The sequence below is a fragment of the Trachemys scripta genome, chromosome 1 (genome assembly GCF_013100865.1).
Source record: "Trachemys scripta elegans isolate TJP31775 chromosome 1, CAS_Tse_1.0, whole genome shotgun sequence".
NCBI lineage: Eukaryota > Metazoa > Chordata > Testudines > Emydidae > Trachemys > Trachemys scripta.
In genome coordinates, this window is record NC_048298.1 from 125,492,842 (window position 1) to 125,506,628 (window position 13,787).

The following is a 13,787-nucleotide window of genomic DNA, read 5'->3' on the forward strand; positions in this document are numbered from 1 at the left end:
CAAGAGATTCCCACTACATCAAGAAAGATTGGCCACTCCGACAGTCATTGGAGCCTGGGAGGAAAAGTCTTCAGCACCCACCACTTGTTGAATCAAGGAAGATTTTGTTACCACCCTTACACATCAAGCTGGGTCTGATGAAGAACTTTGTCAAGGCCACTGACAAAACACAAGCAGCTTTCAAGTACCTCCGTGGAAAATGTCCAAGGTTAAGTGAAGCTAAGATAAAGGAAGGTGTCTTTGTTGGTCCTCAGATTCGTGAACTTATTCGAGATGATGCATTTGACCATGCACTGCGTGGCAAGGAAAAGACGGCATGGAAAGCCTTCCAGTTAGTGGCAATACATTTTCTCGGAAACAACAAGGCAGACAACTAAGGTTGTTGGTGGAAAACCTCATCAAGGCATACAAAAGCCTTGGTTGCGACATGTCACTAAAGATACATTTTTTGCACTCTCATCTAGATTTTTTTCCACCGAATTGCGGAGCAGTGAGTGACGAGCACGGCGAGCGATTTCATCAGGACATTGCAATAATGGAGAAACGCTATCAGGGCAAATGGAGCCCATCAATGCTTGCAGACTATTGCTGGACAGTGACAAGAGATGCTCCATTTAATGAATACAAAAGACAAGCCAAGAAGCACCAAGTAGACACTGACTAGGACTAAACTATGTACATAATAGTTTTTTGCCTTTTGTTTCATAATACATTTTATTTATATAACCCTTTTGCTGATTTTTAAAGTGTTACATAAACAGGACAGGTGAAATATTATCATGTAAAGCAACCATAAACACATGAAAAGACCTAGGTTTACAATTTATGATTAAAACTCTACTATCTACACAATATACATAGACATAACATGTAAAAACTTAAATATCTTAGAAACAGTAGCCAATCAGTTGTTTTAATTGTCATATTTGAATTCAGCACATCAAAATACAAAATAAATAGCACATTTTATCTCTGAAGCAGACGACTTCTCAAAAATTGTAGACTAGTGTAATATTGTTATGCATATTTGCTGCACAGGGCTATAGTTGTAGCATAAACCGAAACAGGATTTTTCTGCTGAGCAGTTGGGATAGCCAAGGTGAGCTAAAGATTCTCTCCATCATTAATCTTGTCTTATCTCTTTAACCCCAATTACCATGGGATATAAATGCCGAGAACAACCAATCACATTGCAAAGAGGTGCACTGCTTCCTGCCATATCTTGCCGCTAGGAGCAATGTCTTAGCCAGGTGATAGAATTCTTCTTTACAGGCAACTGCCAGCAGAGAAGAACATGCCCTTCTGTGAATGTGTGTGTTTTTGTGGGGCTGGGCAGTGGAGCAGGTCATGTGATGCCTGTTAAAAGACCTGATTGTAAAAATAAAAGAGGGCAAACCAACACAAATGAGCAAATAATGCCAGCATATCAATGGGCAAAACTCCAAGTGTCTGCTTTGTCAGGATACAAGGGCCTTAAACTGTAAGCAACATGTACACTCACTTTAAAGCCCTTAGAGAGAGACAGAGCAGTGCAAAGGGGCTGTAACGTAAATGAGAATTGGGCCGCACCTGCATTAGAAAATATCAAGCATTATCGGGGAATTTGAGGCACAGTAATTTTAACTTACAAAACTGAGGCTTTATGAGGCAGATAGAATAACAGGGCCAGATTCTGCTCTGATTTACATAAGGGTTAATCCACAGTCCAGCAGCCCCACTGAAATCACTGGAATTACAGTGTTGTAAATCTAGAGCAGCAGAGAGCAGATTCTGGCCCAAGTGGGGTATGCTTTATTTAAAGCTGACAATTCCTCCAGCATATTCAAATGTAGCAGGCCCTCTGCCAACACACACAAACATTTGCTTGTTACAACTATCCTTCCTTATTTTTTGCTTCTGTTTATTCTGGGATTTGAAAGGAGGATCCCACTCCCACTATATGTATGTTTACACTTGAGTCCCTTGGGCCATCTACACCCTAGGACTAAGTAGTACAAGCAGAGGACTCAAAGCCACATACTCCTGTGTTCTAACCCCAGTTTTGTGACTAACTACTCTGTGGGTTTGGATCTTTCTATCTCTGTTCCCATAATAATATCTTCCTCGCATAGGTATTCAGGAGACAAGCTACCTACCTCCTAGATAGATAACTTTACAAAGAAGGTCAGTGGGCAAAATCACTTGTCACTTTTAAAAATCTTGGCCATAAAGTGATTGGATGTGACAGCACTACATAAGTGATAATAATTATTATACTTATTGCAAGAATTTGGTAGTGTCTACAGCCCATTTATTTTATTTACTTATTGTGATTGGTTGTTGATGAAGATTCCTCCTTCAGTCCATTAGTGGTACTATTTAAAGACCCGTTTCACCAAGCGTTCTATCTTTTGAGAGTGGAATAGTTGGCTTTTTTTCCTTTTCCCCCTTCATACCTTGGCATTTGAAAACGTGAAGAGTATTTGCCTGGCTGTGCTATGATATTCAAATATCCAAAGTGGATGATTTCGAAATACTGGCTTTTCAAACACCAGAAATGGTAACATCCTTTCTTTCAGCTACTAGAAATTGCATTTTCTCCTAAAATAAACAATGCAGCCAAATTGTTCCAGACTTCTTGGCATTGGTGGGAACAATTTTTTCTGTTGTTTGATTAATGGGAAGGAGTATCTAGTGCACAGAAGGTCTCAGATAGATTTTTTTACATGCACAGTAGGAGACAGTAATGGTCACACCAGGGGGTGGAGCTAGCAATTATGTTGTGGTCTGTTCCCAGCCAGTCGAACCCTAACTATTCCCACTCCCTCAATTTAATTTCATATCTGTAAGTGGTTAGGGGGGTGGGCTAGCTCAGTGGTTTGAGCATTAGCCTGCTAACCCCAGGGTTATGAGTTCAATTTCTGAGGGGGCCATTTGGGGGTAGAGGGAATCTGTCAGGGATAGTACTTGGTCCTGCTGTGAAGGCAGGGGACTAGACTCAATGACCTTTCAAGGTCCCTTCCAGTTCTATGAGATAGGTATATCTCCATATAAAAAGACATGCAACTGCATGTAATGCTCCCAAATGAATTAATGAAAGACACTAGGGGCTGAATTTTCCTCTCAGTTACACTTTAACATGTCTGGAGTAATACCCTTGACTTCCTAAGGACTGCAGCATTCTGTTTTCTGCATTGGATCTAAATCCTGGCCCTGGAACATCCATAGCACAAAGTCTGGCATCTCAGCCAGGCTCCATGGCCATAGGCTCTCTCTAAGCCTTTCCCTCGGAGGAGCTTGGCTGGCGGGTTCTTGCTGACATGCTCAGGGTTTAACTGATTGCCATACATGTGGTTGGGAAGGAATTTCCCCCCAGGTCAGATTGGCAGCAACCTTGCGGGGGGTTTCACTTTCCTCAGCAGCACGTGAGTGAAAGGGTCACTTGCCAGGATTATCTGGGTATATCTCACTTAATCATTTCCCTGCTTTTGCTTGGGCCTCAGGCACTGGTGCAGCTTGGTTCCTTCTATGCTCTGCCTGTGGTACATTATAGTCTCGTCTCCTGTGGGCTGCGGTGCTTTGGTCTGGTTTTAGTTGCTGGGCTTGGTGGGTAGATGCTGGGTGCCTGTGACATACAGGAGGTCAGACTAGATGATCCTTTCTGGCCTTAAACTCTATGGCTCTAAATCTTGAGTAGCTACATTGCACCTAAGAAAGCATCTGTAATGCATCCTTATATGTACTTATTAACATAGTTAAAAAAAACCCTAAGCTGATAAGATGATTTTCAGGCTTTATGAGACCTCCGCATGACTTATTTCTTTCAAAAGAAGCTTTACTTTACAAAAGCTTTACAAAATTAAGTTCAAACTAATCAAATGTGCTGAGTACCTGGATTTTTGTTGCCCATATTTACAAATTGTGAAAAAAGCGTATAGCTTTTTTTTTAATGTGGCCAATCTCAGTACATTTATCGAACATTTTCTTTAACAGAATCAGAGATTGACATTATAAGTGGAGTTGGGGGATTTTTTTGGCAAATAGAAATTTTGCTGAAAAATACATTTTTTTCAGGGCTTCAAAACTATTTGCAAATTGGAGTCAAATTCAATGAATACTTTTGGCCAAGAAAAAAAAAACCAAAAAAATTGTTTTGAAAAACAATTTGAAATGTTTTGTTTTGGCTTTTTATTTCAAAATGACATTTGTTTTCAAATTTGGCCTAGAAAAAAAAAACGCACACAAAAGAGGGTGGAAAACACCTTAAAACAAGGGTTGGCAACCTTTCAGAAGTGGTGTGCCAAGTCTTCATTTATTCACTGTCATTTAAGGTTTCATGTGCCAGTAATACATTTTAACGTTTTTAGAAGGTCTCTCTCTATAAGTCTATAATACATAACTAAACTATTGTTGTATATAAAGTAAATAAGGTTTTTAAAATGTTTAAGACACTTCATTTAAAATTAAATTAAAATGCAGATCTTATCAGTTTAGTGTGATCCTTGCCTTGCCCTTGCTTTTCCTTGCTGAGTTTTCCAATGTCTGGCACGTGTTTGGATACTTTAAGCTGCACACAGGCTTCTGAGTGATCAGTTGTTAACCGGCTCCGAGAGGGACAGAGGACAGATTCCATGTGTGAAAATACCTGTTCACAAAGGTATGTGGATCCAAATGCTGAAAGCATTGCAAATGCAATTTTCTTCAAACAGTTAAATTTCACTGGCAGGGACGTCCAGCAGGTCAGAACAGAGGCCCCATAATCTCTCTCGGTAGCTTCAATTGCACTCTGCAGATCTCCAAACTTTGATGCCCACAATTCCGAGCTTTTTAACTGAATGAGCTGCATTTCGAAATCTTCAACACCCATCCACTGAAATATAGACAAATCCAAGTTGCTTTTGTTGAACTTTTCAGGTTTAATTAGAAAAGAAAGCATTGGGCCAAATCACTGGAAATCTTGAAATCTGTCAGAAAATTCTGATTCCAGTTCTTGCATGTACATTCCAATCTCATCGACACTGACAGTGCAACGTGTCGATAGCTCTTTTATGTGTTGGAAGTAGCAGAAAGTCGAAGTTTGAATATCCCGAGAAAAAACTGCTAGTTTTACAACAAATGCCTTCCAGGCTTCATAAAGATATAGAACCGTTTGCCCTGCACCCTGGAGATGGAGGTTGAGTTTGTTTAGGTGAGTGGTGATGTCAGTTAGAAACATGAGCTTACACAGCCATTTGTCATCATCCAGTTCAGGGTAGTTTTGTGCTTTTTCCGACAAAAAGGCCTTGATTGCATCAAAACAGTTTAAAAAGTGCACCAAAACCTTGCCAAGACTTAGCTGCCAAATGTTGCTGTGAAGTGGAATGTCATTATAAGCACTGTCCATCTCTTCTAGCAGTGCTTGAAACTGTCTGTGAGTCAAAGCAGATCGAGCAACAAGGAAATTCACAATTCACACCACCATATTCATCACATTATTAAGCTCTGAATTAAAAATTTTAGCACACAGATTTTCTTGATGGATGATACAGTGAAATTTGACTGTCGGGCTGCCAATTTGATCTTCAAGTAACTGTACAAATTCCTTCTGTTTTCCGACCATGGCAGGAGCACCATCTGTTGTCACACAAAATATTTTTCTGATGTCAACTCCTCGTTCTTCAAAACTTACCACTATATCTTCCCCCTTTATTGTGCCATGCAGGGGTTTTAGGCAACAAAGTTCCTCTTGGATTTCATCGGAAGCACAATATCTTGCAATAGCTGCCAAACGAGGAATGTCGTTTATATCCAGGTTCTCATCAATTGCAACACTAAACACCGCTATGTCTTTTAATGCAGTCGTCTGCTTTTTGTTAATGTTTTCTGCCATTTTTCTCATGTGTCTCTCAACTGTTCTGGCAGAGACGGGCATTTCTTTATTCTAGATACGATTGTATCTTTATTTGGCAAGTTTTGAACAAAATCTGCTGAGAAAAACTTCTTTTATATATTCCCCATCTGTAAACGGCTTTCCATTTTTGGCAGTGCACTGTGCAATCTTGTAACTTCCTTCTGTAGCTTGATTTTTACTTACACTTAAACATTTAAAAGCACTGCTTTGCTTCTCATATCCTGCTACTGCCTTTTTGATCGATTCAATCTTGTCTGCTTCGTCAAGAAAGGTTTTCTTGTGCTTCATTTCAAAATGTCGTCAAACACTCGATGTGAGAAAAACACTTTCACAACAGAAAGAAACAAACAGCACCGTCCTTCTTTTGAATAAATCCAAATGTGTCGTCCAAGAAGGCTGAAATGAACGGGCATCTAACTTTGCTTTCTTAGGAGCTGACATTTTCTCAAAAGTACCCCTCAACTCACAGCGGGGGAAAAAATTGCGACAGATGGCATGCACAATGTCAAAGCCAGTGCGCTGTCCCACATGGCGTGGTATAAGCAGCAAATCAGGACTTAGAAATATCCCAGTTGTGCTGGAACAATTTTTAAGGTGGGGGTGCTGAGCTGCGCCCCCTCTTGCCCCATCGGCACCCCTCACTGCCCCAGGCTGGGGCCAGTGGGCCACAACTGGGGGCGGCTGCAAAGCGCCAAGCTGAGGCCAGGAGCAGAGCGCTGGGCCGGCGGCCAAGACCCCAGGCCAGCAGCAGGCTGAGGGGGCGGCTGGACGGGACCCAGGCTGGCAGGGGGCTGGTAGCTGGTACCCCAGGCTGGCAGCGGGCTGAGCAGGGCCAGCGGCCAGGATCCTGGCTGGCAAGGAGCTGGCAGCAGAACCCCAGACCAGCAGCAAGCTGAGTGGGGCCAGCGGCTGGGACCCCAGGCCGGCAGTGAACCCCCTGGGGCTGGTGGCCGGGACCCTGGCTAGCAGGGGGCCGTCTGGCAGGGGGCCGGTGGCCAGGACCCCGACTGGCAGGGGGTCGGCCAATGGAACCCCTCACCGGCAGCAGAGTGCCACTGAAAATCAGCTCCAGTGCCGCCTTTGGCATGTGTGCCATAGGTTGCTGACCCCTGCCTTAAAACAGTTGAATTGAAATGAAAAACAAAGTTTTGAGTCCCCCAAAATTGTTTCAGTTGATTCAAAATGATTTTTTTTTTAGTTTTTTGATTTGACAATTTTTTTTAAATTGGTTTGAATTGAACCATATTTTTTCCCCCCAGATTTTTCAGCTTGGCCCCCAATCCAAAAAATCCATGATTCATCCAGCTCTCATCAGAAGGGACTTCCTGTGTTAACTGAATGATATACAAGACAGTAGGGGGTGGTTAGAGATCCTGCTGTGGGCTGACAGTTGTTGTTGTTTCATGCTGTAGATTCATGAATGGAGACTGATTCTGATTTACATTGGGGCTGCTTTATTGTCCTGGCAGTGAAAAGGAGCCTTATAGTGTCTGTAATTCATATTTACATGCACTTTCAGATTCCCTTCCACTGCCAGATGGCTATAAAGTGGCTTCAGTAGAAAGAAGAATCAGGCCTCTGCAATGGGGTTTACAAACCCCATCCTGAACACAGAGAGATGGGGGAAGAGAGTCTTTCCTGTTTACGAGCAAGCAGCTTGATCACACCCCCATGCAGCTGCCAGAGCTGCCAAGCATGGAGGCAGGCACCCACAGCTGCAACCAATAGCGAAAACAAGACCTGCTATAAAGGGGAGAGCACAGGGAAGGAAAGGGGAAGTAGAAAGGTCTAAGATAGTAAAGGGGTAATAGCTCTGCTTCAAGCTGCTGCTGAGAAAAATAGCCAGAGACTGCAAGCCCTAAAATTGAAGGGCTGATAGACTCAGTTGGAGGTGAGGATCCAGTAACTGATCTGAGTGAGAACAAACTAAGGAGGGTCAGTTAGGAGAAACTGAGATCCCTAGAAAGACCACACCAAGAAGCAGTGACACCTCCCAGCACCAAATTACGCCCCGCCCCCCATATACACACACCTCAGAGTACAAAATGCAGTGGAACAGGTGCAGTTCTCTCCAACAAGGGTGGGGGTGGATATTGGTGGGCTGTGTGTGATTGCACACCCTCAGCACAGGGCTCAGCTCTTTTGAGGAGGGGGTCTCCTTTTTGTGGCATGGACAGGAACTGGTACTGTAAGGATCTTCATTCTCCAGCCGCCATGGGGTGGGGAGCTACATAAGCTCCTATGGAGCCCAGTGCAGTCACTGTGTAGGAGTAGGTTATGTGGAGCGGCTGCCCTGCTGGAGACAGACAGTTTCTCTGCCCTGCATCTTGTGCATCAGCCCAGCCCCGATGAAGCTACGCAGATTGCGGAGTGCTGGATTTTTGCCCAAGAAAATATTAACGGGTGAAAATTTTGACACATTAACATATATACATTTATTATAAATTAATGTACGTTAAACTATGGATTCTATTCTCTGCTCCTGAGGGGAAAATAAATGAAAGGGGGAAATTGCTTCTAAACCTCACTAGGCCATTTCTAATCTCACATCAGTGTAACTCATTGACTTCAATGGAGTTACTCCAGATTTATGTGATATAAATCAGAACAGAATCAAGCACTTTGACCAGGGCCCCACAAAATAAATTTTACCAATAGGAGTTGCCAAAATAGGCTGCCACTCAGAGCTGACTATGCAAATGTTCAAAATAGAGCTGGTAGAAACTTGGAATTTGTGCTTCATGGGAAATGTCAACAAAAGTTGTCTTTGTTCCAGAATGGAATGAAAAGAAATATCTTTTAAAGTTTTCTGCAATATGGAATTTACAAAAAAAATTCAGCTTTGAAAAAATTTGTTTAGAAAATTTTGAATTTTCAGTATTTCATTTAGAACTTTATTTTAGTTTTACTTCATTTCATTTTTATCTTATTATTATTATTATTTCATGACATATCGTTAACATTAGTAGTGCATAATATGTTAAAGTGTCAGACTCTTTCATTACAAAACAAACAGGAGACACTTTGATTCAGGAAAAAAATAAGATGTTTCACACAGTATTAAGTAGCAGCTGCCCTTAATGACTTAAAAATAAAAACAGAATATTTAACTATTTATTATGTCATATTATAAGATTGGTACTGTATAATATGCCTACTGATATGTCATAAAGTAATGTAAAAATAATAAAAATGGAAAAGCCCCTATATAATACCCAAAATGAAATTGTGAAGTTTTTCTCAACACTAACTTTCCAAAATGAAGTTTTTTTGTTTTGAATTTTTTTCTCTGCAGGAATTTTCACTGAATTTTCACTATTATAATTTTACAAAAAAATAATTAATTGAAACAGGTTTTTCTGACAAGCTTTTTTTGACTATTGATCTGCTCTAGTTTAACATAGAATTTGGCATACCACTTGGTTCCCCCTTGGTGGGGGCTTCAGCGTGTCCATTGGTTCAGTTAGGCTCTCTGGGCAGGACCCCTTCTTGATCGGGGGAGGAGGAGGGAATAAGAGGTGCTATCTCTCAGACACCATCCATTTATGGCACCCAAGTGAGATGTCAGTCCAGTAAATTGTGCAGACCTGTGATTCCCCTTTCTCACAGGAAGAATGAAATGGTTAACCATGTTGACACTTAAATAATCATCACTGTAACTCTGAATTAACCCCTCTCTGAGATGAACAGACAGTTCACACCCCTCACGGCTATTATTCCATGCTCTGTATAGACTCATCTATGCATTAGTGACACAGGGGTCACATTTTGGGGGTTTTCTTTGCAATGATAACACTTAAGGACTTATTTAGGTTTAAAATAAAAGCTGAGATTCTGGAGAATAAGTAGTTTCAGAGAAGTGGTGGTATGGCGTTAGGGAATTAACTGGCTATTTCCAAGCCCTGCTTTTGACTCCCCTCTGTGCTGTGCAATGGAGGAGAGTCAGGGCTCTATATTATTAATTCTGTCAAGTGTTTGTGTTATACTTGTATGAAGAACAATATGCCAAGCAATTATTCATCTGGTCCCTTCACTGGTTCCTGAATTGCATTTGCATTTTTAAAGTTAATTTTGAGGAATCGCTTTCATTTTTCTGGCTCATAGGGCTAATAACAATAATACAGTGCAAGGAAGCAGTCCTAAAACTGCTTCCTTGCACACAGGTGTAAATCAGGAGTAAACCCACTAAAGTCAATGGTGTTATATTGGTGTAAGTGAGATTGTAATCGGGCCTGTTGTTTTCAAGAGAGCATTAGTTAGTGAAAAAGAGGAAGGCTTTGTCTAGAGGAGGGTTTTGAAGCCCAACTCTCTTTGGGGACTCAAAGAAAACTTTCCTGAAAATGTTCAGTAGCTGTGTACAGCAGGGTTTCTTGCATCTTCCTCTGAAGCATCTGGTACTGTTCATGGTTAGAGACATGAAACTGAACTGGATAGCCCACTGAACTGATGCCGTGTGGCAACTGCTATGTCAAATATTAACACATTCGAAAATGTATCCTGTACGATTTAATTCTGTACCCTTGGAAAGAGTGAAATACTGACATTTTCTTATAGGATGTAAATGGATGAAATTCCATTGAGGTCAATGGAGCTCTGACCATTTACACTGGCAGCAAATTTGGCCCCTTAACTTTAACATACATTTTTGCATCCTTGTTACCAAAATGTTGACTGGTGATTGTCCTATTGTTGGTCCATGGCTTTTTTAAAATTACAAACTTATATGTACTTTAGGAATGATTGATAAATTCTTACTAGAATTCTTAACTTCTAACAGTTAAGAAATTAAAATAGTTTTTGCAGTTCTATGGGGCCTTGCATCAGAGAACTTAAAAATGCTTTACAAATAATTATTACATCCCTTCCACACCTCTGTGGAATAGCTATTCCTACTTTACGATGGTGAATGGGAGCTGTAGGGTGCTCGTTTTCAAGTGGAGAAACTGAGGCACATAAATCTTGCTCAAGGTCTTAAAAGCCAAGATGTTTAAAATGGGGGCCAACAGCTGGGCTCTTAAATCCCTATTTAGGCACCTAAATAATTGCTTTTTTTAATGTTATGCACTCAGCAGGTCTCATTCATCTCAGTAGGAGCTGCGTGGTGCTCAGCTCTTTAGAAAATCAGGACACTTATTTAGACCTTAAGAGCATGAATTTGGGCACTCATTTTAAAAAAAAATCTTGGCCAGAAAGAAGTAGTACTGTTCCAACCTTGCCTCACACACCAGCACAGCCAATTTCCCCCTTTCACAGCACTGTGGAACCCCCACTCCTTTTCACGGTGCTGAAAGCCAGCGGGATGAATTCCAAATACTGCCCTTACTTTTTAGGGAACATGTTTCTGATTTATTGAATTGCAGGCAACAAAACTTGCTGACTCTACTGTCTGCAGATATGGAAAGGTGGTTCCGTGCTCTGCAAGGCGTTCCCAAGTAGCTCCAGTGTCCCATCACAGGCAAAGAGCTAACGATGTGTGCCTTTCAGGCAGAGGAGACTACCGGAACAGTAACACGGAAATACAAAAGCACGTTTTCAAACGGGAACAAAAGAAGGAAAGCAGCTGTTGGGCTGAAGAATTTTAAACAGAGGCAGGACGTTAACCAGAATTTTAAGCAGAGGCAGAACTGCCATCTTTAGGCACACAAATAAGTGGCCTGATTTTCAAAAGTGCTGAGCCCTTCGTAGCTTCTGGTGATTTTTTTAAAAAAACCTCTTCTTTATTCTACGGAACTGTACATTGCTTTCAGGAGAATCGATTTAGCTCCTGCCCCGGGGAATTAACCCTCTTCTTAACACCACGGGAGGTTTGAAAGAAGGGCTGGCAAAACTCTCAGGCACAAAGCAATGGGAAAGAATAACCTCATTTCTATCCCGAAGGAAGGGAACTACCCCCCTTGAATCATGACATCGTTCAGCACCCACTACCCACCAATGCACATACCTGTTCCCAGTCACAATCCCAGAGGCAAGCGTCTGTTCCCTTTTCTCTTAGTAATCCCACTGGAAAGCACCTCTGGGAAGGCACCAGTCATAGTGGAAGCCAGATTGCATGTTGCTAGCTGCTCTGTTGCCTGGACGTATAAATGTATCTGGGTGAGAGGACGATATTTGTGTGTGCCTCTTTTCCTTTGATGGAGAAAGGGATGACGTTTGCAGGGCTGGCTGCTGGCACCCACTTCTCTCCAAGCCCCGGAATACGTCACGTGGGAAATGGATCATGTGAGGTTTTTTCTCCCTCCAGGATCAAACAACCTCGATTCCTCTCCCTCCCTTCCCTCCCCTTAAGCTAACAGGCAGCAGTAGCAGAACAGATGCTGCTTTTGTCTGAGCCCCCGCTCTGCAAAGCAGTGGGAATGCCCCTGCCGCGGCAAAGGTTTTTACTCCCCACCTCTGCTTTCCAAGATCACCAGGAGCTCGAGTCCGAGAAATCAGTAACCGGCTCTCCCCCCATCCCTGCAGCCACGGACCCTGCCCTTAGCTCCGGGGAGGAAAAGACTAGCCCCAACCCCAGGCATCGGGCTCTGTCAGTACCTTGGACAGCAGCGCCGCGCCTGGCTCAGCGTTGGTGCCTGGACTGTTTGCCTGCCTCTATTCAACTGTCAGGCGGGTGATACTAGCTTGTCCTCAGCCTCCGTGTCTCTCTGGCCTCCGGCAAAGGGGCCTCTAGGTGCATATGCAACGCTGTTGCCTGGGGGTGCTTCTCTGCAGAAGCCGCTAACAAACCCGGCTCCCCCGGGATTGAGGAATCCAGCCCCCGCCCCCTAGTTTGTGCTCCCGGATTTTCCTTGTGCAAGACGCTTGCCCTGCCCGCCCCCAGCACCGCCACTCCGAGGGCAGCGCAGGACGGAAACCTGCCCTTGTTCCTGCTGGGGCTCACTAGCAGCGCTGACGTGCCGGTTGCTATGGTACTTGTGGGATTGTGGAAGAGGATGGTTTTCTTCAGTGATGGTCACCATGGGATCCTGGCAATGGAAAGGGGAAAGACACAGAGGCTGAATGAGTGAAGGGAAGGGGGGGCGATGTTCAATTAGGTTCCTCCGAGCACAGTTTCCCCAACTGATCCTTTGATTGCCCTATTGCTACTTACAGCCCCAGTAAAAGATGGGAGAAATCATGATGCAGCCCACAGCCTGGTCCCCCCACTGTATGACACCTTTCCTTCCGTAGGGGTAACTGCACCGACCCCTTTGCCTTCTACACACTCCCTAGAAAGACAAAGGAATGGTGCCCCCCATCCTAAGTCCCCGCGTGGAGACGGCCACAAAGAGTTGCCATGAGCAGTTGTGCTGGCTGTGTTAAGTGTGCTACCTGTATCTTCAAGGCATGAAAACATAGTTTTGGACCGGCTTGGAACTTGTCCTCCCTAGAGGAAAGTGCAGGGTGGGGATCTTTGTTACTTTTAGCGTTGGCTAATGGTCTGATTGTACTAGTGCACTGGGACAACCCTATGACCAATTATGCTAAAATACCTTTAAATAGCTACAAGGCAGTGACTGGCTCTGCCCATTCAGCCTCACTCCTTCATTTATTATTACTCATCCGTCTTTTTACTTGGTGTTTGTACAGGGCCTAGCACATTGGGATCCTGGTCCCTGACTGGAGCTCCTCAGCACTAAATAATCATCAATTGGCTCAGCTGTCATTTCCCATCGCTCTGCTAATACCACATAGCTGTAAATTCTGTTTGGAAGTTTCCTTCACACAAGTTAGAGGTTCCTACAGCCTCTCCTCATGTGGTGTCATTCCTGTAGTCCCAGCAGAAAGGCACATGTACCACTTTAGTCCCACTTAAGATATCAAAAATAGGATTTAAGTGGTGTGTTGGCCCAATGCTGAATTTCACTCATGAATAATCCCAATTACTTCTTTTGAATAAAGACTAACAACATCAGTTAGGGTCCCAGGATTCAGTCTCTCG

The 13,787-nt window shown here is 43.1% G+C and overlaps 1 protein-coding gene across 1 annotated transcript in view; it reads right to left on the reverse strand.

Moving 5' to 3' along the window:
- GPR19 (G protein-coupled receptor 19) overlaps nucleotides 1–12,001 on the reverse strand; it is a 31,629-nt gene extending 19,628 nt beyond the window's left edge. The window contains exon 1 of the mRNA XM_034784463.1: nucleotides 11,811–12,001. The gene's annotated coding sequence lies outside the window, so the exon portion shown is untranslated. The remainder of the gene's footprint in view (nucleotides 1–11,810) is intronic.
- Nucleotides 12,002–13,787: the final 1,786 nt, after the last annotated feature.